The sequence below is a fragment of the Ictidomys tridecemlineatus genome, chromosome 11, assembly GCF_052094955.1.
Source record: "Ictidomys tridecemlineatus isolate mIctTri1 chromosome 11, mIctTri1.hap1, whole genome shotgun sequence".
Lineage (NCBI taxonomy): Eukaryota > Metazoa > Chordata > Mammalia > Rodentia > Sciuridae > Ictidomys > Ictidomys tridecemlineatus.
Genome location: NC_135487.1, coordinates 78738954 through 78763046, shown reverse-complemented (window position 1 = coordinate 78763046; position 24093 = coordinate 78738954). Strand labels below are relative to the sequence as shown.

At 36.9% G+C, this 24093-nt stretch overlaps 1 long non-coding RNA gene across 1 annotated transcript in view; it reads right to left on the bottom strand.

Moving 5' to 3' along the window:
• The window catches only part of LOC144368151 (uncharacterized), a 29579-nt gene extending 6149 nt beyond the window's left edge, over nucleotides 1-23430 (bottom strand). The window contains exons 1-2 of the long non-coding RNA XR_013427932.1: nucleotides 21685-23430; nucleotides 17297-17388 (exon numbers count right to left, since the gene is read on the bottom strand). This is a non-coding gene — a long non-coding RNA (uncharacterized LOC144368151). The remainder of the gene's footprint in view (nucleotides 1-17296; nucleotides 17389-21684) is intronic.
• Between the last annotated feature and the right edge of the window lie 663 nt (nucleotides 23431-24093).

Here is a 24093-nt window from a genome sequence, read left to right as displayed (position 1 = left end):
GTTGTTTTCACTAGAAATTAGTAAAATAGAACTTACTGTTGTATTTATCATATATTTTAATCTTTTGTGTTGTTAAAGCTCTGGGTGCTTTAAAATATTTCTTTTTTTTTTGAATTTTTTTTGTTTTTGTTGCTGTTGTTGTAGATGGACACAATACTTTTATTTTTATGTGTTGCTGAGGATCAAACCCAAGGCCTTACATGTTAAAGGCAAGCGCTCAACCACTGAGCCACAACCCCAGCCCCAAATTATTTCTTTTAAAAGAAAATTATTTAATGATCCGAACTTTTTTTTTCAATTTTTGTATTTTCCTTTAAAAACAGAGTAGACCTATTCAAAAATGAATATGTCTTTCAGATAAGTCAGAGCTTTGACTTGGTTTGCTCAAAGTGAGATCATAAAGTATGTGTATTTGTGCACCTCTTAAGAAAAAAATGTTCTAGTAGGTCCAAAGGCAGCTCACACCACCTCCAGCTACCTCTTGCCAATATCTTGCACCTTAGGCTCCTTCAGCGCCGTGGAGACTGGAGAGGAACATAGAGTCAAGGAGGTACATTTCAGGCTGAGTGAAAAACACTCAAGGCCAGTACTTATTGATCAGATTTGAAAGAGATTCACAGAACAGTCTAGAGAAAGATGTGTAAACACCTGGTTTCACCCCCAACTTTAAAGTAATAATCTGATTTTTTTTTTTTTAGCAACAGTAGCTATTTCACAGGTGTACAAAGAATGTTTACTTGCATTGAACTAATTTATTCTAAATTGAGAAAACGTTTAGGCACTGAACAAACAAAGAGGCTCCTATTTTCCCAGGACAGGTATAAAAAAAAAAAACTAGAACAAAACTAACTACAACATAGAGTTTAACATTCAAACGTTTTTGCCAGGCATGGTAGTGCATGTCTATAATCCCAGTGGCTCAGAAGGCTGGGGCGGGAGAATCATGAATTCAAAGCCAGCCTCAGCAATTTAGGGAGGCTCTAAACAACTCAGTGAGACCCTGTTTCTAAATAAAATATTAAAAAGGGCTGGAGATGTGGTTCAGTGGTTAAGCATGCCTGGGTTCAATCCCTAGTACCAAAAAAAGAAAAACAAAAAAACAAACCAAAAACATTTTTTTGCATTGACCTGAACAATGTCTGGTTTATTTTTCAAAAAGCACAATTTCCAAGTGTAACTAAAGTAATAAATATATATATATATATATATATATATATATATATATAACTAAAGTAATAAATATATATATATATATATTTATTTATTTGTTAAGAAGTCATTAAAGATGTCATTTGCTGATAAAAGTGCAACTAATATATAAAACTTGTTATTTTTAGTTAAATGAATATTTTTCATGACACTTTTGGGAGGTAGTTTTCTCTTTAGTACATTAGGAAAAAAACTCTGAATTAAGAGAAAAATTCAGCTTTTCTCCTTAAAGAATTTAAAAACCCTTGCTTTGATTGATTTTAGTAAGTTCTTAAAAAAAAACCCTCCATTTTTTTTTTTTTTGTAATTGGAACAGTAATGTGATAAAATAAATTTCTACTTTAAGACATACAGCACATACCTTCTGGGAAAAAAAAAAATGGAATGTCTCTGAATTGTAAACAACATGGAGTAGGCTTTTCATAAGAACCACTGTTTAAAATGCAGTTTTTGTGCCTAATGGTTTAAATCAAAATTTAAATAAAATCCACTGTGTTCCCATTTCCCTACCCGTCTCCTCACTTCCCACAATACTTTCCTTCATGCTAAATAACACAAATCTCTTTTGCTTTTCCTCAAAGGACCCATTTTCTAAACTAATCATTTTTAGTCACTCTCTTTTGAGCTCTCTCCAAGTTTTCTACATCTTGCTTCAAACAAAGGGCCTCAAATTGGACCCTGAACTCCCATAAAAGCCTGATGAATGTGGATCATAGAAGGAGCGCCTCATGGCTGCTCCTTCCCTTATAAGGAAAAGTCTTGATGTGGCAGCTTCCTTCACCACTAGCAAGCTAACACCTCCTCCAACTCAATTACTGAATGATGGTAGAAAACCAAACTTCCGACCTCTTATTTTAAGCTCTTCAGTCATAGTAGTAAATGCAGCTATTTTTCAGATATCCAACGTGCCCAGCCCTGTCATACGCACTTTGCCTTTTGGAATATAAAACACTGCTATGATCCCTGTTAAATAAGAGCCTCCATAATCTCCCGAAGGCCACAGAATGTATTAGTGGAAAAGCAAGGGTTCTTTTATAGGTTTTAACTGATTTTGAAGCCCACAGTCACTACAAGGGATCCTTATGGTCTTTTAAGGAACAGGCCACACCAAACATGCTCCTCTAACATAAAGAATATTTTGAACTGAAGGCAGTTGACAAAAAGCAGACAGAGGCTCAGCCCTCTACCATTCCCTTCTCTAACAAGAAGGCCAGATGGTTTTAATCACCAGACAACTTTAAACTCTTATCAGTCCAGTGAGAGCATCAGAGAAATCTCCATTGCACCTTGGTGACTAATCCTTATCGTCTTTATTCCCTCATATAGTGACCTTCCTGCTGTTTGCTGACCCTAGCTCTGTCTTTCTCCTTTATTATTTCTCTACAAATTTATTTTTCTTAACTAAACTGCCATATAAGCCCAAGTTATAACCACTTCTTTGAGATCACTGACTTGTCCCCTGTGCTAGGATATGTGTGTGTGTGCACAATCGCAACACATTTGTGATGCATGTGTTAATAAACTTCTGCTTATTTTTTCCTTGTTTGTCTTTTGTTAGTGAGATTTTGGGGACCCTAGCAGGAGAGCCTAGAAGTGTAGGAGGAGAAAGAAAATTTTTTTTTACTCTACAACTTCTATGTTTAATTACATAAAGATCCTACAGGAGACTCTGAAAACTGAGAGCAATTCTGGAACTCTCCCCAGTGAGGAAATGCTTTGTTGTGAGTGTTGGCATGTATTGTGTTGCACTTCCAGCCACCACATCAAGAGCTTCAGGAGCAGGGAAGCAAAGCCCTGCCACCTGGTGGGTGGTTCCAACAGTAAAATGAGCACTTTGGGTTCTGGCGCCCTCCTGTGGAAAGTGTTATGTGAGTGACATGTGAGCTGACCAGCAACCATCTCAACAGAAATGTGTTGAAATGCACACACCAGAATGCCATGTGATAATTAAGCTAGGAATGACCTTTTAGTTAACATGGTCATTAAGTTAATTTGCTGCCATTCATAAGTGCATGTGTCCATCATGTACTTTTAATATGTATTAAGATGATGAAAATGTAACACAAATGTGGAGAATTTGTGATTCACCTGAGACAAACATGGAAGTCAAACTTTGCCTCTCTTTAATACAAAGGCATACGCTCTCTTATTAATTAAGCTGCTATCTGTAGTTTTTAATATTTTGAGTTGCATATAATAAAGGTAAAAGACAAAACTAACATAAACTAATAGCATATTAGGTCAGAAAGACAACTGTCAGTCACTTAATTTAAGAAATGAGACAATTAAGTGTACAAGTCATTAGAGAATTTAATTCATTATTTATTCCTTTCTTCATTGTTAATTTTATACAAAAATGTACCATTTTACTCATTTAATTTAAAGACTTACTGCAATATAAAAAGATGCCTAACTCAATTTCAGGGAAACTCAATACAATGCATATTTTCCATTACATTGTAAATGATTTCAAAATTGTCGTAAGGCATCTTTTCTAATCAACAGTATGTTGCTGATCAACTTGAAGTCAGTAGTTCTTTTTAATATGAAAATAAACTTCTAGATAACAGCAGATATATTTCTGGGTGCCTATCTCCCCTGAATTATAGATGGAAGAATAGCACAGGCATTTACGACATCTCCATCTGATTTTATCTGCAGTATCACTGCAGTGATATTCATTTTATTTGTTTGTTTGTTTATGTCATTTATTTATTTGTTACTTATAAAACTAAATATCATTCTCCAAAATTTTACCCCTCAATTTATTTAGTATGTTGTTTTTGTTCACTTTTTAAATTTCTAAATTCCTTGGATTCAAGATCACTGTTTACATTGCTTGAAATTCATGAAGTTAATGTTTCATGATAGAGACAAAAGCAACTTTTGGATTCTGTGTTTGGTTTACAAACTTCTCTTGCACTCAGGCAGAGCCATGGCCAGAAGCTTTCCTTTTTGCTGATCCTCTCCTCTGTTCTGCCCAAGTTTTCTGCCCGTAGTGTTTGGTCCTCCAACTCCTTAAGCGTACTTCCTTGCAGGCCTCTGAGTATTCCTTTTCTGAAAGACTCCTCTCCATTCTCTAGTGATAATCTCTTTCTGTGATATCACTATGCATTGTTGCAGAGAACAAGTAATGAAGGCTTGGTAATGAAAGGATACAGATTTGAATTTAGACTCTACTTGCTTTGTGACACATGACATGAGAAAATGTGCAACTTCTGCTTCAATTTCTCATTTGAAAAATAAAAATAATACTACATACCTCACAAAAGTTAGTAAATTTGTAGCTTATAGAAGAATATTGGCAGTATTCTTTGCTCAATAATTTCAAATATGATTATCTCTATTGTTATTTCTAACTTTCCTTTTTCAATGTAACCACAAAGCAATGGACCTTTTTATGTCTTTATAATTCACCTCACCAAACTTCTCTAATTCTGATAAATAAGTATGAACCCACGTCTCCTTTTCTCTGCATGCTATGAAGAAAAGGAAACCAATCTTTCAGAAGAGCAGGAGAAATCTTGAAAATAATTTTATCTTTGCTTATATTCTTGAAAAATTCCTGGAGATTTGAGTTTGGGAGAGGGGAGTATATGGTTGCTATGGAGCAAAACATCTTAAAATTCTTTTCTCTCCAGCTCTGCCATTCTCAATATCATCCTTGTGAATGACAGCTGCTCCCTCAAATCTTTTCTCTTTGCCACTATAGTCTTTCAATCCTCAAAATTCCCTAAGACTAAACCTACAACCTAAGCTTTCTCGTTTTACAGTCTTGCACAGGATGTTGACATTTTGGTAAATGATTGGACCACACACATAACAGGGGTCCCCTAGGATTATGTCAACTAGTGATGTCATAACCATCTTACTTTGTACAAATGCACTTTTATGATGGTCACACAAGGAGGAACTCACCTAATGATGAATTTCTCAGAACTCATCCATTGTTAACTAATGCTTAACTGTATGAATCTACATTCTTCTGGTCACTTGTTCTCAAACCTGGCTGCACACTGGAAATGCTTTATGCCTTAAAAACACTGATGTCTTTGCCCTGTCTTCAGAAATCCTGAAGTAATTGGTCTGTGATGCTGGAAGACTTAGAATCTTTCAAATTTTCCTGCATGAGTCCAATGTCTTGCCAGAACATTAGTCATCCTTTCTCCTCCTCTCTCTAGTACTGATCTTCTACCTTCTCCCTTTCTTCCCACCTGAAAGCTTATGATAAAGTCTGGGAACTAGGAGTGAGGAAATGTCCAATATTCAATGACAGAATTTCTTTAAGGGGAACTAGAAGAGAAAATACTGCAGATGTTTATTCATGTGTGAATTTGTCATTTTTATGCTTTCCTTTGCATTTTTACTCACTTGGGACCTAGACCTTTTCTTCCCTTATCTCTGCCACCCCATTCAGGGACTGGAGCTCTCACACAAATATGTATTAGCAAGAGCATTGTCTGAGTTACCTTAGGGAACCTTGACATGGTTGTCTTTGTGGGTAAGTGACACATGAGCATAATGATACTCAGATTTTGTGAAAGTCTGTGTATAACAACCATTTTGTACATTTTTGTTAAAATTTGTAAAGTTGAATGCTCAGTACTAGAGTGAGAACGGGATCATGACTCACTTTCTTTTATGTATTGTTCATGTAAACCTGGTCATCAACTGTAGAATAGGATTGATGACATTTTATTTCCTATAACACTATATGGAGAAGGCAAATTAAATCATCATTTCATGTCTCCTTCAGGTTTATTTTGCATTGCTTTATGTCTTACATAATAATTTACTGCAGACTTAAACTGGCATTTACTATAAATTCACACATTTGAATTTGCAACAGGTAAGCTTTTTTGGAAGAGACTTTTTTATTTGTGTAGATTTTTAAAATTTATATAGGACAGCAGAATGCATTACAATTCTTATTACATATATAGAGCACAATTTTTCATATCTCTGGTTGTATACATAGTATATTCACACCAATTCGTGTCTTCATACATGTACTTTGGATGGTAATGATCATCACATTCCACCATCATTAATTACCCCAACCCCTCTGCTCTATCTAGAGTTTGTCTATTCCTCCCATGCTCCTGCTCCCTACCCCACTATGAGTCACCCCCCTTATATCAAAGAGAACATTCAGCATTTGGTTTGGGGGGATTGGCTAACTTCACATAGAATTATCTTCTCTATCTCTATCCATTTACCTGCAAATGCCATGATTTTATTCTCCTTTATTGCTGAGTAATATTCCATTGTGTATATATGCCACATTTTATCTATTCATCTATTGAAGGGCATCTAGGTTGGTCCCACAATTTAGCTAGGCCCTAATCTCCATCCTATGGGATTAGTCCTCAACTTCCTTAGTAAGACTCCTATGGCACAAGAATTAAAATCAACAATCAATATATGGGATGGACTCAAACTAAAAAGCTGCTTCTCAGCAAAAAAAAAAAAAAAACAATCTATTATATAAATAGAGAGCCTACATTTTAGGAGCAAATCTTTACCCCTTACACATCAGATAGAGCACTAATATCTAGGGTATATAAAGAACTCAAAAAGCTAAACACCAAAAAAAGAAAGAAACAAACAAATAACCCAATCAATAAATGGGCCAAGGACCTGAAGAGACTTCTTAGAAAATGATGTACAATCAATCAACAAATACATGAAAAAAATGTTCATTATCACTAGCAAGTAGAGAAATGCAAATCAAAACCACTCTAAGATTTTATCTCATCCAGTCAGAATGGCAGTTATTATTCATACAAACAACAATAAGTGTTGGTGAGGATGTGGGGAAAAAGGTACACTCATACACTGCTGATAGGACTGCAAAGTAGTGCAGCCAATATGGAAAGCAGTATGGAGATTCCTTGGAAAATAGAGAATGGAACCACCATTTCACCCAGCTGTCCCTCTCTTCAATCTACACCCAAAGGACTTTCAAACAGCATACTACAGGGACACAGCCACATCAATGTTTATAGCAGCATAATTCACAAGAGACTCTTTTGAACGGACTGTAGTTTTCTAACATATTTCTTTTTTATTTTATTTTATTTTATTTTTTTATTTTTTCTTTTTTTCTTTCTTCTTTTTTCTTTTTTATTATTGTTGGTCGTTCAAAACATTACATCTTTCTTGATATATCATATTTCACAGTTTGATTCAAAAGGGTTATGAACTCCACCTTTACCCCGTATACAGATTGCTGAATCACATCAGTTACATCAGTTACATTTCCATTGATTTACATATTGCCATTCTAGTGTCTGATGAATTCTGCTCTCTATCATATCCTCTACTATCCCCCTTCCCCTCTTCTCTCTCGACCCCCTCTACTGCAAAACATTTCTTCCACTTGTATTATTCTTCCCTTACCCCTCACTTCCTCTTGTATGTAATTTTGTATAACCCTGAAGATCACCTTCCCTTTCCATGCAATTTCCCTTCACTCTCCCCTTCCCTCCCACCTCTCATCACTATTTAATGTTAATATTCTTCTCCTGCTCTTCGTCCCTACTCTGTCCTTAGTTACTCCCCTTATATCAAAGAAGTCATTTGGCATTTGTTTTTTAAGGATTGGCTAGCTTCACTTAGCATAATCTGCTCTAATGCCATCCATTTCCCTCCAAATTTTATGATTTTGTCATTTCTTAATGCAGAGTAATACTCCATTGTGTATAAATGCCACATTTTTTTATCCATTCATCTATTGAAGGGCATCTAGGTTGGTTCCACAATCTTGCTATGGTGAATTGTGCTTCTATGAACATCGATGTAGCAGTGTCCCTGTAGCATGCTCTTATTAGGTCTTTAGGGAATAGACCGAGAAGGGGAATAGCTGGGTCAAATGGTGGTTCCATTCCCAGCTTTCCAAGAAATCTCCATACTGCTTTCCAAATTGGCTGCACCAATTTGCAGTCCCACCAACAATGAACCAGTGTACCCTTTTCCCCACATCCTCACCAGCACTTGTTGTTGTTTGACTTCATAATGGCTGCCAATCTTACTGGAGTGAGATGGTATCTTAGGGTGGTTTTGATTTTCATTTCTCTGACTGCTAGCGATGTTGAGCATTTTTTCATGTACTTATTGATTGATTGTATGTCCTCCTCTGAGAAGTGTCTGTTCAGGTCCTTGGCCCATTTGTTGATTGGGTTATTTGTTGTCTTTTTGTCTAATTTTTTGAGTTCTTTGTATACTATGGATATTAGGGCTCTATCTGAAATGTGAGGAGTAAAGATTTGTTCCCAGGATGTAGGCTCCCTGTTAACCTCTCTTATTGTTTCTTTTGCTGAGAAAACCCTTTTTAGTTTGAGTAAGTCCAATTTGTTAATTCTAGTTGTTAACTCTTGCGCTATGGGTGTCCTATTGAGGAATTTGGAGCCCGACCCCACAGTATGTAGATCATACCCAACTTTTTATTCTATCAGATGCCGTGTCTCTGATTTGATATCAAGCTCCTTGATCCATTTTGAGTTAACTTTTGTGCATGGTGAGAGAAAGGGATTCAGTTTCATTTTGATGCAAATGGATTTCCAGTTTTCCCAGCACCATTTGTTGAAGATGGTATCCTTCCTCCATTGCATGCTTTTAGCCCCTTTATCAAATATAAGATAGTTGTAGTTTTGTGGATTGGTTTCTGTGTCCTCTATTCTGTACCATTGGTCCACCCGCCTGTTTTGGTACCAGTACCATGCTGTTTTTGTTACTATTGCTCTGTAGTATAGTTTGAAGTCTGGTATCGCTATACCGCCTGATTCACACTTCCTGCTTAGCATTGTTTTTGCTATTCTGGGTCTTTTATTTTTCCATATGAATTTCATGATTGCTTTATCTATTTCTACAAGAAATGCTGTTGGGATTTTGATTGGCATTGCATTGAACTTATAGAGAACTTTTGGTAGTATCGCCATTTTGATGATGTTAGTTCGGCCTATCCATGAACAGGGTATATTTTTCCATCTTCTAAGATCTTCTTCTATATCTCTCTTTAGGGTTCTGTAGTTTTCATTGTATAAGTCTTTCACCTCTTTTGTTAGGTTGATTCCCAAGTATTTTATTTTTTTTGAGGATATTGTGAATGGAGTAGTTGTCCTCATTTCCATTTCAGAGGATTTGTCGCTGATATACAGGAATGCCTTTGATTTATGCGTGTTGATTTTATATCCTGCCACTTTGCTGAATTCATTTATTAGCTCTAATAGTTTCTTTGTAGACCCTTTTGGGTCTGCTAGGTATAGAATCATGTCATCTGCAAATAGTGATAATTTAAGTTTTTCTTTTCCTATTTTTATGCCTTTAATTTCTTTCGTCTGTCTAATTGCTCTGGCGAGTGTTTCGAGGACTATGTTGAACAGAAGTGGAGAGAGAGGGCATCCCTGTCTTGTTCCAGATTTTAGAGGGAATGCCTTCAATTTTTCTCCATTCAGAATGATGCTAGCCTGTGGCTTATCGTAGATTGCTTTTACTATGTTGAGGTATGATCCTGTTATCCCTAATTTTTCTAGAATTTTGAACATAAAGGGATGCTGTACTTTGTCGAATGCTTTTTCTGCATCTATCGAGATGATCATATGGTTCTTATTTTTAAGACTATTGATGTGGTGAATAGCATTTATTGATTTCCATATATTGAACCATCCTTGCATCCCAGGGATGAATCCTACTTGATCATGGTGTACAATTTTTTTTGATATGTTTTTGAATCTGATTCACCAGAATTTTATTGAGGATTTTTGCATCTAGGTTCATTAGAGATATTGGTCTGTAGTTTTCTTTCTTTGAAGTGTCTTTGTCTGGTTTCGGAATCAGGGTGATGTTGGCCTCGTAGAATGAATTTGGAAGTTCTCCCTCTTTTTCTATTTCCTGAAATAGCTTGAAAAGTATTGGTGTTAGTTCCTTTTTAAAGGTTTTGTAAAACTCTGCTGTGTACCCATCCAGTCCTGGGCTTTTTTTGGTTGGTAGTGTTTTGATGGTTTCTTCTATTTCCTCAATTGATATTGGTCTGTTTAGGTTGTCTATATCCTCCTGACTCAATCTGGGCAGATCATATGACTTAAAAAATTTATCAATACCTTCACTATCTTCTATTTTATTGGAATATAAGGATTCAAAATAATTTCTGATTGTCTTCTGTATTTCTGAAGTGTCTATTATGATATTGCCTCTTTCATCCCGTATGCTAGTAATTTGAGTTCTCTCTCTTCTTCTCTTCATTAGCATGGCTAAGGGTCTGTCGATTTTATTTATTTTTTCAAAGAACCAACTTTTAGTTTTATCAATTTTTTCAATTGTTTCTTTTGTTTTGATTTCATTCATTTCAGCTCTGATTTTAATTATTTCTTGCCTTCTACTTCTTTTGCTGTAGTTTTGCTCTTCTTTTTCTAGGATTTTGAGATGAAGTATGAGATCATTTATTTGTTGGATTTTCCTTTTTTTAAGGAATGAACTCCAAGCAATGAATTTTCCTCTTAGAACTGCTTTTAATGTGTCCCATAGATTCCGAAATGTTGTGTCTGAGTTTTCATTTAACTCTAAGAAGTTTTTAATTTCCTCCTTGATGTCTTCTAAAACCCATTGATCATTCAGTAACCTATTGTTCATTCTCCAAGTGGTGCATGATTTTTCCTTCCTTCTTTTATCGTTGATTTTCAGTTTCATTCCATTTTGATCAGATAAGATGCACGGTATTATCTCTACTCCTTTATATTGTCTAATAGTTGCCCTGTGACATAATATATGATCTATTTTTGAGAAGGATCCATGTGCTGCTGAGAAAAAAGTGTAACTGCTTGATGTTGGGTGGTATATTCTATATATGTCAATTAAGTCTAGGTTATTAATTGTGTTATTGAGTTCTATAGTTTCCTTATTTAACTTTTGTTTGGAAGATCTCTCCAGTGGTGAGAGAGGTGTGTTGAAGTCTCCCATGATTATTGTATGTTGGTCTATTAGACTCTTGAACTTGAGAAAGGTTTGCTTGATGAACATAGCTGCACCGTTGTTTGGGGCATATATATTTATGATTGTTATGTCTTGTTGGTGTATGGTTCCCTTGAGCAGTATGTAGTGTCCCTCTTTATCCCTTTTAATTAACTTTGGCTTGAAATCTACTTTATTTGATATGAGTATGGACACTCCTGCTTGTTTCCGCAGTCCATATGAGTGATATGATTTTTCCCAACCTTTCACCTTCAGTCTATGTATATCTTTTCCTATCAAATGAGTCTCCTGTAGGCAGCATATTGTTGGGTCTTGTTTTGTGATCCATTCAACAAGCCTGTGTCTCTTAATTGGTGAGTTTAAGCCATTGACATTTAGGGTTATTATTGAGATATGGTTTGTTCTTCCAGCCGTATTTGTTTATTAGTGTTACTAAACCTGATTTGTTTTCCTCTTTGATTACTTTCCCCCCTTTACTGTCCTACCTCCCACTGTTGGTTTTCATTGTTGTTTTCCATTTCCTCTTCCTGTAATGTTTTGCCAAGGATTTTTTGAAGAGATGGTTTTCTAGCTGCAAATTCTTTTAACTTTTGTTTGTCGTGGAAGGTTTTAATTTCATCTTCCATCCTGAAGCTTAATTTCACCGGATACACGATCCTTGGTTGGAACCCATTTTCTTTCAGTGTTTGAAATATGTTATTCCAGGATCTTCTAGCTTTCAGAGTCTGTGTTGAAAGATCAGCTGTTATCCTGATTGGTTTACCCCTAAATGTAATCTGCTTCCTTTCTCTTGTAGCTTTTAAAATTCTCTCCTTATTCTGTATGTTGGGCATCTTCATTATAATGTGTCTAGGTGTGGATCTCTTGTGATTTTGCACATTCGGTGTCCTGTAGGCTTCTAGGATTTGGGATTCTGTCTCATTCTTCAAGTCTGGGAAGTTTTCTTGTATTATTTCATTGAATAGATTGTTTATTCCTTTGGTTTGGAGCTCTATGCCTTCCTGTATCCCAATGATTCTTAAGTTTGGTCTTTTTATGTTATCCCATAATTCTTGGATATTCTGCTCATGGTTTCTTAGCAGTCTTGCTGAGCTGTCTATGTTCTTTTCAAGTTGAAATACTTTGTCTTCATTGTCTGATGTTCTATCTTCTAAGTGATCTACTCTGCTGGTAGTATTCTCAATTGAGTTTTTAAGTTGGTTTATTGCTTCCTGTATTTCTAGGATTTCTATTTGTTTGTTTTTTATTACCTCTATCTCCCTATGTAATTGATCTTTTGCTTCCTGTATTTGTTTATGTAATTCCTTGTCAATGTGATCTTTCATTGTCTGATTTTGCTGTTTCATGTCTTCCTTGAGACTCCAGATCATCTGAAGCATGTATATCCTGAACTCTTTATCTGACATTCCATCTGTTGCAGCTATTACCTCTTCTAAAGTTGAGTTGACCTGCATTGCTTGTGGTCCTTTCTTTCCTTGTCTTTTCATACTGCTCGTGTTTCTTTCTGCTTGCTGAAACTGTTGTGTTTTTGAAATTTTCACCCTAATTATTTATATTGCTCTTGTATAGTTGAAAAATCTCCCTTGCAGGGTGGGTAGTGGCTGTGCTCCTCCTCTAATTGGGGTAATATGTTTATCGCACTGGCGGGCCGCTAGGCCTGCTCTGCCAGTCAGTCGCAGGTCTGCCCACCCTGCGGGCGCGGGTGATGGCTCTGCTCTGCTCCCACTCTAATTGTGGTAACGTGACTACCACGCCCTTGGGTCGTTGGGCCTGATCCGGATGTGGGCAGCTGCACTGCTCTGCCCCTACTCCAATTGGTGTGGCGTGTCTACCATGCTGGCAGGCCTCTAGGCCTGTTCCGCTGGTGAGTCACAGGTCTGCCTGTCTCTGGCAGTAGGGGGAGTTGGGGGTCGAGAGTCCTTTGGCCCTTACGGTCATACCCACGGAGAGATTTTGAAGTTTCCCAGTTGTTTGTATCTGATGTGGGTGGGAGTCACACACCTGCTAAAGTAGATTCCGCTGGGAAGTAATCTCTTTGGCCGAGCTTTGGTGACTTCCCCTCTCTGCTATGGCGGGCCCCTGGCTCCTTGCCGGAGTGTCCGAAGGGAGGGGTGGAACTGGTTTGTCTCTAGTCTGACACGATCTTTGGTTTTAGTTCCCAGTTTGCTAATTCGTAAAGGCTTGGTTATATTCCCTTCACATGGTCTCAGGGGGGGAGCCATTCGCCAGGTGGGCGGGGCTGTTAGCAGAGCCCGGAGGGCATGGCCATGTGCTGGGCCAAGTGCTGGGCTATGCGGGGACCCTTCTAGCTGAGTCGGGCTGCCGGGGGCCGCCTGAAGAGCGGGGCAGCTGCGGCTGCGTGGCTAAGATCCGGGTGGGCGGTGAGAGAGCCGGGCCTCCCAGGAGAGCCGGGATGGCAGGGGCGTCTGCAGATTCAGGCAGCCACTCTGCCCCGGGCGGCCGCCGCTTGCAGAAGCTGCTGGTGGCCGCGGGATTGGACCTCTGCGCTGCGTGGTTAAGAGCCGGGTGGGTGAGGCGGCCGCTCGCAGAGCGAGAGCCGGGCCTCCCATGAGAGTCTGGATGGCAGAGGCCGTCTGCCGGTTCGGGCAGGGCAGCGCCGCTCCGGGTGCCGGCCGCTTACAGAAGCGGCTGCTGGCTGCGGGACTAGACTTCTGCACCTGCCATGGGGCCGCCTGAAGAGCCGGGTAGCTGTGGCCGCGTGGTTAAGAGCCAGGCGGGTGGGGCAGCCGCTTGCCGATCGAGAGCTGGGCCTCCCGGGAGAGCCGCTTGCAGGAGCAGCTGATGGCTGCGGGACTAGACCTCTGTGCCCGCGTGGCCGGCCAAGATCCACTTCTCTTGACAAACTGTCACTTCCAATAAACCTACCAGTTCACAGCAGCTCTCCTCTTAAGGGAATTTTGCTAGGAGTTCCTCCATAGGTAGGCTGTAGCTGTTCCAATGGGTCTTTATGATCCCGTTAAAGTGGAGACATTGGAATCGCTGCTTCCTTGCTGGCTGCTATGTTGGATCCCTCTAACATATTTCTTAAGGAGAATATGAACACCAAATGGGATATTATGCTATCTTATTTTTAAACACAACAGAGGCAATCAGAGGAATCAGAACAATGGCAGGAAGTTCCAGAAACATCTGTGCTGTGTCATGTCAGTGTTGTATTGCTGCTAGGTGCTCTCACTATGTTCCACCTGTTATGGCCTTTCTTGGCTTCCAAGAAATGTTGGGCACACATGGTTTGACTAAGTGTCTCTGCTAGAGTATCACCAATTTAAAGAGGATTCCCTTGACCATACCTCTAAAACAAAGGCTCCTTGAACTCTCTGTCCTCTTCACCTACTTAATTTTTCTTCATAGGCTGCCTGAGTATAGATAAAATATTGATATATGTCTCCAAAGGTCCAAAAGGACAGATTCTTCATGTTCTCATCTACTGATGCATCTCATCATGAGAGCAATGCCTGGTGCTTAATAAGCAATCAATATTTTGTTGTTGTTAAAAAGTTTCATATTACAAATGTAACCCCGATTCTAATAGTCTGAGTGTTTACCTTTCATTTTAAGGAGAGGACCTGACATCCAAAAAGGTTAAATTATGTCCCCCAAACTCCTGCTAGGAAATGGTGCAACTGTAATTGGATTCTTTGTTCCCTGCTTCTAAATCTAGTGTTCTTGCAGCGATAGCAGGCTGTCAACTGTACCTATGGATTCAATCCTTCATTAAAGTTCCTTTTTTATATCCCTACATCCTATGAGCTTAATCCTACATTATTTAAGAGTGTTTAAAAGTATTCAAATCTGAAAAACATGTCTTCATTCCAAATTTCAACTTTAGAAAGTCCCTAAACAAAATAAAAACCTAATTATAGTTGTAAGAAATGTAACATATAAACTACTGATCTCATTGTTCAACTACTTCTCAACTCCATTCTTATATTGTACTATAAAAATCAAGTTGAGCATGAGTCTTAACTAAATTAAAATGCATTTGGTATGATTTAGTGTTAGCAAGCATCCACAAATTTAAAAATGATAATAATAGTGCTTAAAGCCATCATTGTTTGTTAGGATTTCTAAGGTTGAAGGGATCACAGCTCTTGTTAGATTTTACATGAAAATAACCCCAAGGGAAGATTTTTTTTTCCTGTCCTCTTCTCTTATTTCCTCTCCTGTCTTTCCTTCTGCTCCTCTCACCTCCCCTCTTTTTTTTTTTTTTTTTTTAATTCTCTCTTCTTTCTGGTCAAAATGGTTTCCTTAATCTGTTACTTGGACTTCTGATTTCTGACATGTATTTTTTATTTTAAAATTTCCCCCCAAATTATTTCTTCTTCTTCTTCTTCTTCTTCTTCTTCTTATTATTATTATTATTATTATTATTATTATTATAGATTTAGTTCTTATGTGAACTAATTGAGCAAATAGTAGTTAGTCTTTACAAGTGACAACAGTAGTTCTTATGAACTCAACTTCTGTGGTCCAATGACTTCAATTTGAATCATATACGACTTAACACTAACCTTGAGCAAATATCTCAACTTCTCCAAACCACATTTTTTCTATATGTAGAGATCACAATAGCCACTTACTGTAATATTATTGCAAGAATTATGCAGAAGTCTTTAGTAGAGTTAGTCATTATTTTTATTACTATCATAATTATCATCATCATCATTTAATGTATCAGATGCTCTCAAGATCTTATAAGAGCTACTAACATATTTCCTATCCACTATCTAAGAGAAATTTATGGATTTATTATTAGAAGATGCCAACTCAGTTCCACCCAGTTCATCAGAATGTCTGATTCTTTTGCTCTGAGAAAGCCCTATACTATATCTCAGAAGCATCAACTTACCTGTAATACATCTTTAGAATGGGACAATCATTTGCCTAATAATTCAAAGAGCAAGCCCTATGGCAGTCCCAAGCCCACCCAAACAGTGCTGGGAAAATTGAAGTAAGAAACTTAAAATAGCAGACTTTCTTTTCTCAAAGTTCCCAACACCATTTCTTTAATACCTTTTCTGTTTGTGAGATTTGACAAGGAAATAAAGGCATTGCTTCAGGCCGTTTCAATCTTACAATGTTAAGTATTCTCTTAAAATGGCTACAACTACGAGATATTCTTTATATCCATGTCATTACTGGAGAAAAATTGTGAGTGTCTGGGGAAGGGTGTAGAAGAAATCTTAATAAAACACTCGCACACAAAACAAATAAATAAATAAATCCCACTGCTCCATTTGAAAGACATCTCTTTCTACTTAGTTTATATCACTCACGAAATGGTGAGAAGTTGAATGATCAGCATCCTTCCAAATGATTTGAAAAACTATGGGGCATAAAGAGAAGGAAAATGGAACAGTTTGCCAGTTGTAGTATAATAGACATTGACTACCTACTGAAATATGAGTGTATAATAAACCCACAAGGTCAAAGAGATGAAAGAAAGGAAGAGGAGGGTACAGATTTAACTTAGAGTAGTACCTGAAACTAAGAGTAGGATATAATCTTCTGGAATTAGCCACTCACTCAAAGTAAACTTCACTGAACATGCTATGGTAATTGACAACAATAATCATAAGCATGCAGGAACTCCATGTGTGTGTTTATTTATCCCCCTTAAGATCTTTACATGAAATGACATTTAAAAATATACAAGATGCAAACATATTTAGAGAGCAAACAGGAAAATTGTATTAGATGGAAATAATATTAGGGTGGGGAAAGGGAAGGCAGCAGAAACAGGGGTATCCAAAAAGGAATGATTATATTGTCCTCAAACATCAGCAATGATGAAGTAATGTCTTCACGGTTTGGGAAGAAAATGCTTCTGAATTTAGATTTCATTCTCCTTCCAACTGTCAATTAAAAGTGCAGGAGGGCACTTTTAATTTTATTTAAAAATAAAATTTTTAAGGCAGTCAAAAAATAAGAAATGCTTATCTCCATGTAAATGTTCTAAAAATATTATCTGAGGATGGACTCAAGAAAAATGAAAACATAGAGACAAAATGCAAAGTCAAAAACATACAAACAGTGGGAACAAACACAGAAGATCTTCAGAACATAATTACAGGAAGAAAAATATGCAGCAGCTCACCTGGAGTGTAGGATCCAATCAGAGCAGGAGGGCAGCAGCATGTGACGTGACCATTACATGCATTCCATTCAGCTGGCAGTTTCTTTAAAAGGCTGCAAGAGATAAGTGATAACTTAAGAAGGTACATGCTTCTTTTGCCAACCGAAAAAGACAAGAAGAAATTCCAGGGAAAACAAAAATTTGCACATAAAATAATTTTATAAATGTAAATCAAATATAAATGTAATATTGAATTAAAAAATTAATTGACAGAGGGGCTAGGGCTGGGGCTCAGTGGCAGAGCACTCACCTCCCATGTGTGAGGCCCTGGGTTCGATCCCCACACTACATAAAAATAAGTGAATAAAATAAAGGTATTGTGTCCAACTACAACTAAAAAATAAATATTTAAAAAAATTAACTGACAGAGAAAATGACATTTTACCTAACTCTGATACTTCAAGAAACAAAGTTCTTTAAAGAACAAACTCCTATAAACAGACAGGCTTACCAAACAATGCTATTTCCAAGTTATCCATTTTTAAAAGTAGTAACTAGACAAGTTATAGAAGACTGGATTTCAGAATTACTGAAAGACTGAATTATGGAATAGAAAGTATACAACACACATACCTGACAGCAGTCTGGAAATAGAAAGAAGAAAAATGTTGAAGGACAATACTGAGGACTAATTCCCACATTTAGTATAATGGAAAATAAGAAATATTATCTGACATTTGAAATAGATTATTATATAGGTATTTAGGCATATTTTAATGTAATAGATATACAGGACTATTTAAAATAGATATTTGAGTATATTTTAAACTTTAGTAGAACTATAGGTAATGGAAACTACAACTTAAAGATTAGAAGAATTATTAAAATAATGTAGAATGTGAAGCAAACTCACCAAGAGGCAGTTTGCTTAACATTGTTGAGTTTCCTGAAATGCAGGAAAAATTCCAGGAAAATTCTAGACAAATTGGTCACCCTAGAAGTAAAATTCCTCATATCTAATAGCATACAGTCAAAATAAAAAGGAGTTAAGAAATAGATATATCTATTATATATAATATAATAATATCAGCATATTATTTAACTATACATTGATATTCATAACAATGGTGAATATATTATTCTTTGAAGCCATACAGACTTGGATTATAAAACATTTCTATTAATTATTGAACAAAAAACTAACCTCTTATAATCACATCTACCTCTTTAGGCCATTGTGATAATAATGTCAAATACAACACATAAAGTAATTAAAAGAGACCCTGGCAAACATAACAGTTCATGAATGATATGTTGGAATGGTTATCATTGATATTCTTTACAAAAGTCATGAGCTGCATGTATAAATTTATATGAAAAGCATATTGATTATTCAACTAGTTGTTAGACTTTTAAATATCTATGGAATGAATTTTAGGGCTTTAAATAGCAGACCAACATGCTGAAAAATGTTTCAAGATGGTTATAATTGGTGTTCTGATGGGGATAAATGGTGAACAGGAGAGCAGTACTTTAAATGGCGTAGTTACATAATACTTCAGGTGTATGTTTTTAACTCACCTTCACCAGAGAGGAAGAGAGAAGAGGGAGAAAGGTTGCTATGGTAGATGCAATCATACCTGAAATCATCAATTTTGCTTGATGGAAACATAGAAAACACATGTGTGTGTGTATGTGTTTTTTTATTGGTTGTTCACAACATTACAAAGCTCTTGACATATCATATTTCATACATTAGATTGAAGTGGGTTATGAACTCCCAATTTTACCCCAAATGCAGATTGCAGAATCACGTCGATGTGTGTGTTTTTAAGGTTTTTACTATGAGTGCAACTTAAAATATTTCTGTAATTCCATAAATTAGTGGTATAATGTTGTGAATATCTCTGAAGAAGAAATTGAAAAATTGATCAAGAGTTATAGAAAAATACTGGTGGAGGTAAAGGTAGTATTTTATATGTTTTTTATTGTTTTAAAGAAATATCCAAAATAATTCACCTTAAAGTAATTCTTTTACTTATATACTGGCTTAAAACTAAAGCTTTGTATAAAATTATTTTTCATAATGTACATTTGTAGGCGATATAAGTCCTAATTTTATAGGAATCATAAAATGATGCTCACAACTATGAGATAATGTGATAAAATGGGTTACAGTAAATTTTAAGTGAAAAAAATAGAAGGACATAAATTTTAATTTTTACCATGACTATAAGTAAATAAAAGGGTAGATAGAAAAAAACTTAAAAAGAAACATATTAAAAAGATATTATTCACCAGAGTTGCACTAAGATGATGGGGTTATGGGTGATTTTATTTCATTTTCCCTGGTTTGTAAAATTCAAAAAGTATATGGTTTTACAAACATATGGACAAGCAGACACAAAACATTAATAATAATGCAGACTAGAGCTCTAACCCAAATCCATCTTTAGAAATTATTCAGATTGCAGAATTTTGTAATAATCACAAATAATAATGGCTAGACTTTCCTTCAGGAACTCCAGATTAACTTGCTCCACTGCATCATCTGATTTATCTACACCAAAGTAGAAAGTAACAACAGATTATTGTAAAACTACTTGTATTTGACTTTGAAATACTTCCAAAATCCATTTCAACCAGATGTGCACTCAGACCTATAATAATTATCTCCCACTTTCTCTATGCTAACCAAATGTATTTCCTACTTGACAAGACCACAATGTCCAAGTTCAACTGTATCACACCATTATTCCAAAGCATGGCTACAGCAATATCCTATAGCTGAATCAAAGAAACAGAAGCCTGGCTCTTCAGTCAGACTTTGATGGGCGGTAGGCATATACTTGGGTGTTCGTTTGTGATGCTCACACAAGAACTCTCATTACTATGCTAATTAATATTGAAAACACATAAAATCATATCCCAGAAACAGAACAACTGCAGACATTGGAAAGCCTATTACATATGAGAGCCCAGAAATGTAACAAATTTTGCTATCTTTTTTCATCCCCAGTTTCATCACAAATTTATATGCTCATTCAATAAACATCAAACCAAAAAACCTCTTGCACAGCAAAGGAAACAATCATCAGAGTGAAGGGGCAACTTACAGAATGGGAGAAAATATTTGCAAACTGTACAACTGGCAAAGGGTTGAAATCCAGAATATATAAGGAAAAACTCAATTATAACAAACAACCCAGTTACAAAATAGGCAATATACCTCTATAGAGTTTTCTCAAAAGAAAAAAAATACAAATGACCAAAAGGCTTATGATAAAATACTCAACATCACACTCACTATCAGGGAAATGCAAATCAAAACCACTATGAGATCTCACCTCAACCCAATAAAAATGACTGTTATTAAAATGACAAGAGATAACAAGTGCTGGTGAGGATGTGGAGATAAAGGAACTCTTGCACAGTGTTGGGAGGAATGTGAATTAATAAAGCCATTATGGAAAAATAGTATGGACATTCTTCAAAAAACAATCCAACTACTGGGTATATATCCAAAAGAATGGAAATTAATATGCTGAAAAGACATCTGCACTCCTATGTTTATTTCAGCACTATTCAAAATAGCTAAGAAATGGAAACAACCAAAGTGTCTAACAACTGATGAATGAATAAAAAAAAAAGGTGATATGTATATGCACAATGAAATATTATTCAGCCATATAAATAATGAAATCCTTGCATTTGCATCAATGAGGATGAAACTAGAGGTCATTATGTTAAGTAAAATAAGTCAGGCACAGGAAGAAAAATAACATGATCTCACTCACATGTGGAACATAAAAATATACTTTATGTTGATCTCATTGAAGTTGAGAGTAGAATGGGAGAGAAGGAAGGAAATGAGGAAGAAATAGGGAAAGGCTGATTAATAAGTACGAAGTGATAGAAAAAAGGAATAAAAAGCTCTGGTATGATATTAAAAGTAGGGTGATTACAGATAACAATCATATGCTGCATATTTCAAAAAACTAGAAGCAAGGACTTTGAAGAAAATTAAAAGAAACAATAACAAGAGCTAACATATATTGCATTCTTACTAAATCAGGTACTGACCTAAGAATTTAGGCATTTACCCTTATCTTACTGATAAAGAGTTTGAGGTCTGGATGGTAAATTAACTTGCAAAGAAGCTATAGATAAGCACTGAATCCAGGACTTACATTTTCATTTGCCAGTAAAGCCAGAACACTTTATCAACTATGAAAGGTCCTTCTATTTATTGAGGATCTAATAAGTTCTGGGGATATATAGGTGCCAGGAACACAAAGCTGAATAAGCACTCTGCCATTCAAAATGTCTGTGGGTTTTCAGACATCATTCAGTGATATTCCTTCCCAGGCTATCTGCAAAGTTTCAGCATAAAAAATGTAGCCACTTACATGTAAGAGGACTATTAGCGTTTCATTGTCAAATGTAAGATTTGTAGATTATTTTTATATGCCATCAATTTTAGAATTTCCAAATGGCTGTTCTCATGTGACCAACTTGACTCAATGGCATGCCCTTTTTCTTATGACGTCCTCTCTCATAAATAATAGCAGGGCTGAAGAGAGAAAAGAGTCGAAAACTTTGGTACCAGGAAACCCAGTTGTAAGATGTCTTCACTTCCTGTAATCGGGCTCTGATACTTGGCACTCAGCCACATAGTAGTCTCTAGAGCAAGAACCATATGAAAAAAATCACTGAGGAATCCAGGACAGAAAGTCTTACTGTGTTAGTCAGCTTTCTATCAATATAATAAAACACCTGAGATAATCAACTTATGAAGAGAAGGGTTTATTTGTATGGCACTTTAAGCACTCTTGGTCTAAGATCATGTGGATCCACTACCGTGGCCCTCTGGTGGGCATGTTGGATGGCAATGGAAGCACAACTACTCACCTCTTGGCCAGAAAGCAAAAGAGAAGGAGGAAAAGCCTGAGGTTCCAGAAGCTTCTTCAAGGGCACACCCTAAGGACATCCCACTGGGCTCCACTTCTCTCAAATGTGTGCCACGTCCCAAGAGTGCCACCTGGGGACCATCCTTTTAACTCATGGGGCTTGGGAATATGGTAATATCCTAACTGTAGAGCTTATCATGTGCACACAGTAGCCAGAATGATCATGAAAACTTGTAACTTAGCTGTCTAAAACCTTCAGACTTCCCATTCTTGTGTGGATTAAATCTGTAGGACTCTGTTGCAAAAGCTCAAAAGATGAGGACTTGTTCAGTCAGCAAATGGTTCGAAAGGGGTGTCTTCCAGGCCATGCCTCCCATTCCAGTCATATTTCAAGCTACTTTTCTCCTTACTCACCACAGGCCAAGGATAATGGCCTTGTTTTTGTTATTCTTTCTTGCAGGGCTTCTGTTCATCCTACTCCTAAATTCCTTTGGCCCACCCACTGTCCCTAACCTCCTTGGCATTTCCTGTGTAGGCCTTGACCAACCGCCTCCTCAGATCAAGATGAATTGAATAAAATGTTTTACTGGAATAAAGAAATGTGGCTAATGTTTCTGCAAAAGCTAAAATTTTCAACCTCTGAAGATTTCTTCATAGCTTTTATTACACAGAATAGAATTTTACATAGAATAGAATTTCTTACATAGCCTTTATTACTAGAATCTAATAGTCACTTGCTTGAAAATTTGTCTGATGTTTGTGTCCCCTGATCCATTTTAGCTTGAGGAAGACAGACCACATATATCATGTTCACCATGTATATTGAAGTCCAGTGTCAGTGACACCCTCACTCTCAGAGAATTATTTGTTAATTTTATGAAAATTCACTGAAAAAGAATCAAAAGGACAGTCATCTTGTGATCCTTTACCGGGAACTGTCGGAGATCCAAGATGATCAGGAATTTTCTCTTGCAGGCCTGCCACCTCTTGGCACTCTCTCCCTCCAATTGAATATTTCCTTCTAAAAGTGCCTACCTTGAAAGATCTGAATTTTGACAATGCAAGAATTTTCCCCAAAGAGGGATATGAAGGACCTCCTGCTGGCCCTCCCCTCCCCTCTATATCAGAAGACATCCCTGACAAAGGGTACCCACTTTGGAATCTTTCCCACATCCATCCTGTTCATTCAGCATAAAAGCTGAGCATTCCCTGAGCACTCACAAATATAAAGGCAGTTCCTGTCTTCAAAGAGCTTCTAAGAAAAGGAAGAAGAGTTTGCAAACTAAACCAGTGACAGCTTCACAGGAGCAATTCTGAGAGAGGCCCTCAGAGGAGAGGCACCTGGATACTAAGAAATCCAGGGAGTGGTCCTTTTGAAATCCTCCTACCAAGAGTTGGGACTTGAGAGACCACTGACAGGCCAGGAGAACCCATGAAAAGCAATCCAATTAACACAGATAGTTTGTGGAACAGCCAGGAGGGGAAGAGAGAAAACACAAATGAGAAAAATGCCAGAAGCTGAAGGTTAACTGTAGAGTCCTGAAGAGACCCGGGCCAGGCCCAGAGCAAGGAGGATGTTTAGGACACTATCCTGAAGGCAGTAGGAAGTAGTAAAGGCTCTAAGCCTAGAAGCAGGCTGGGGAAATCAGATTTGCAGCTTAGAAAGAGCACCTTGAAACAAGGGGCTTACTCATCCTAAGGGAGGGGAAGGGTAAGTGGATTCCACCGCACATTCATATGTAAACATGAGAGTTGGTATATAAAAAAATGTAATTATCTATGTGTGTTGAAAGTGGATAAACTCCCTAATATTTGAGAAAATGTTTACATACCTCATTTCCCTCGAAGTAAATTAGGAAATGATGATAATGGTTCTGCAAAACCTAAAGACTGCTGGTGACTCATTAT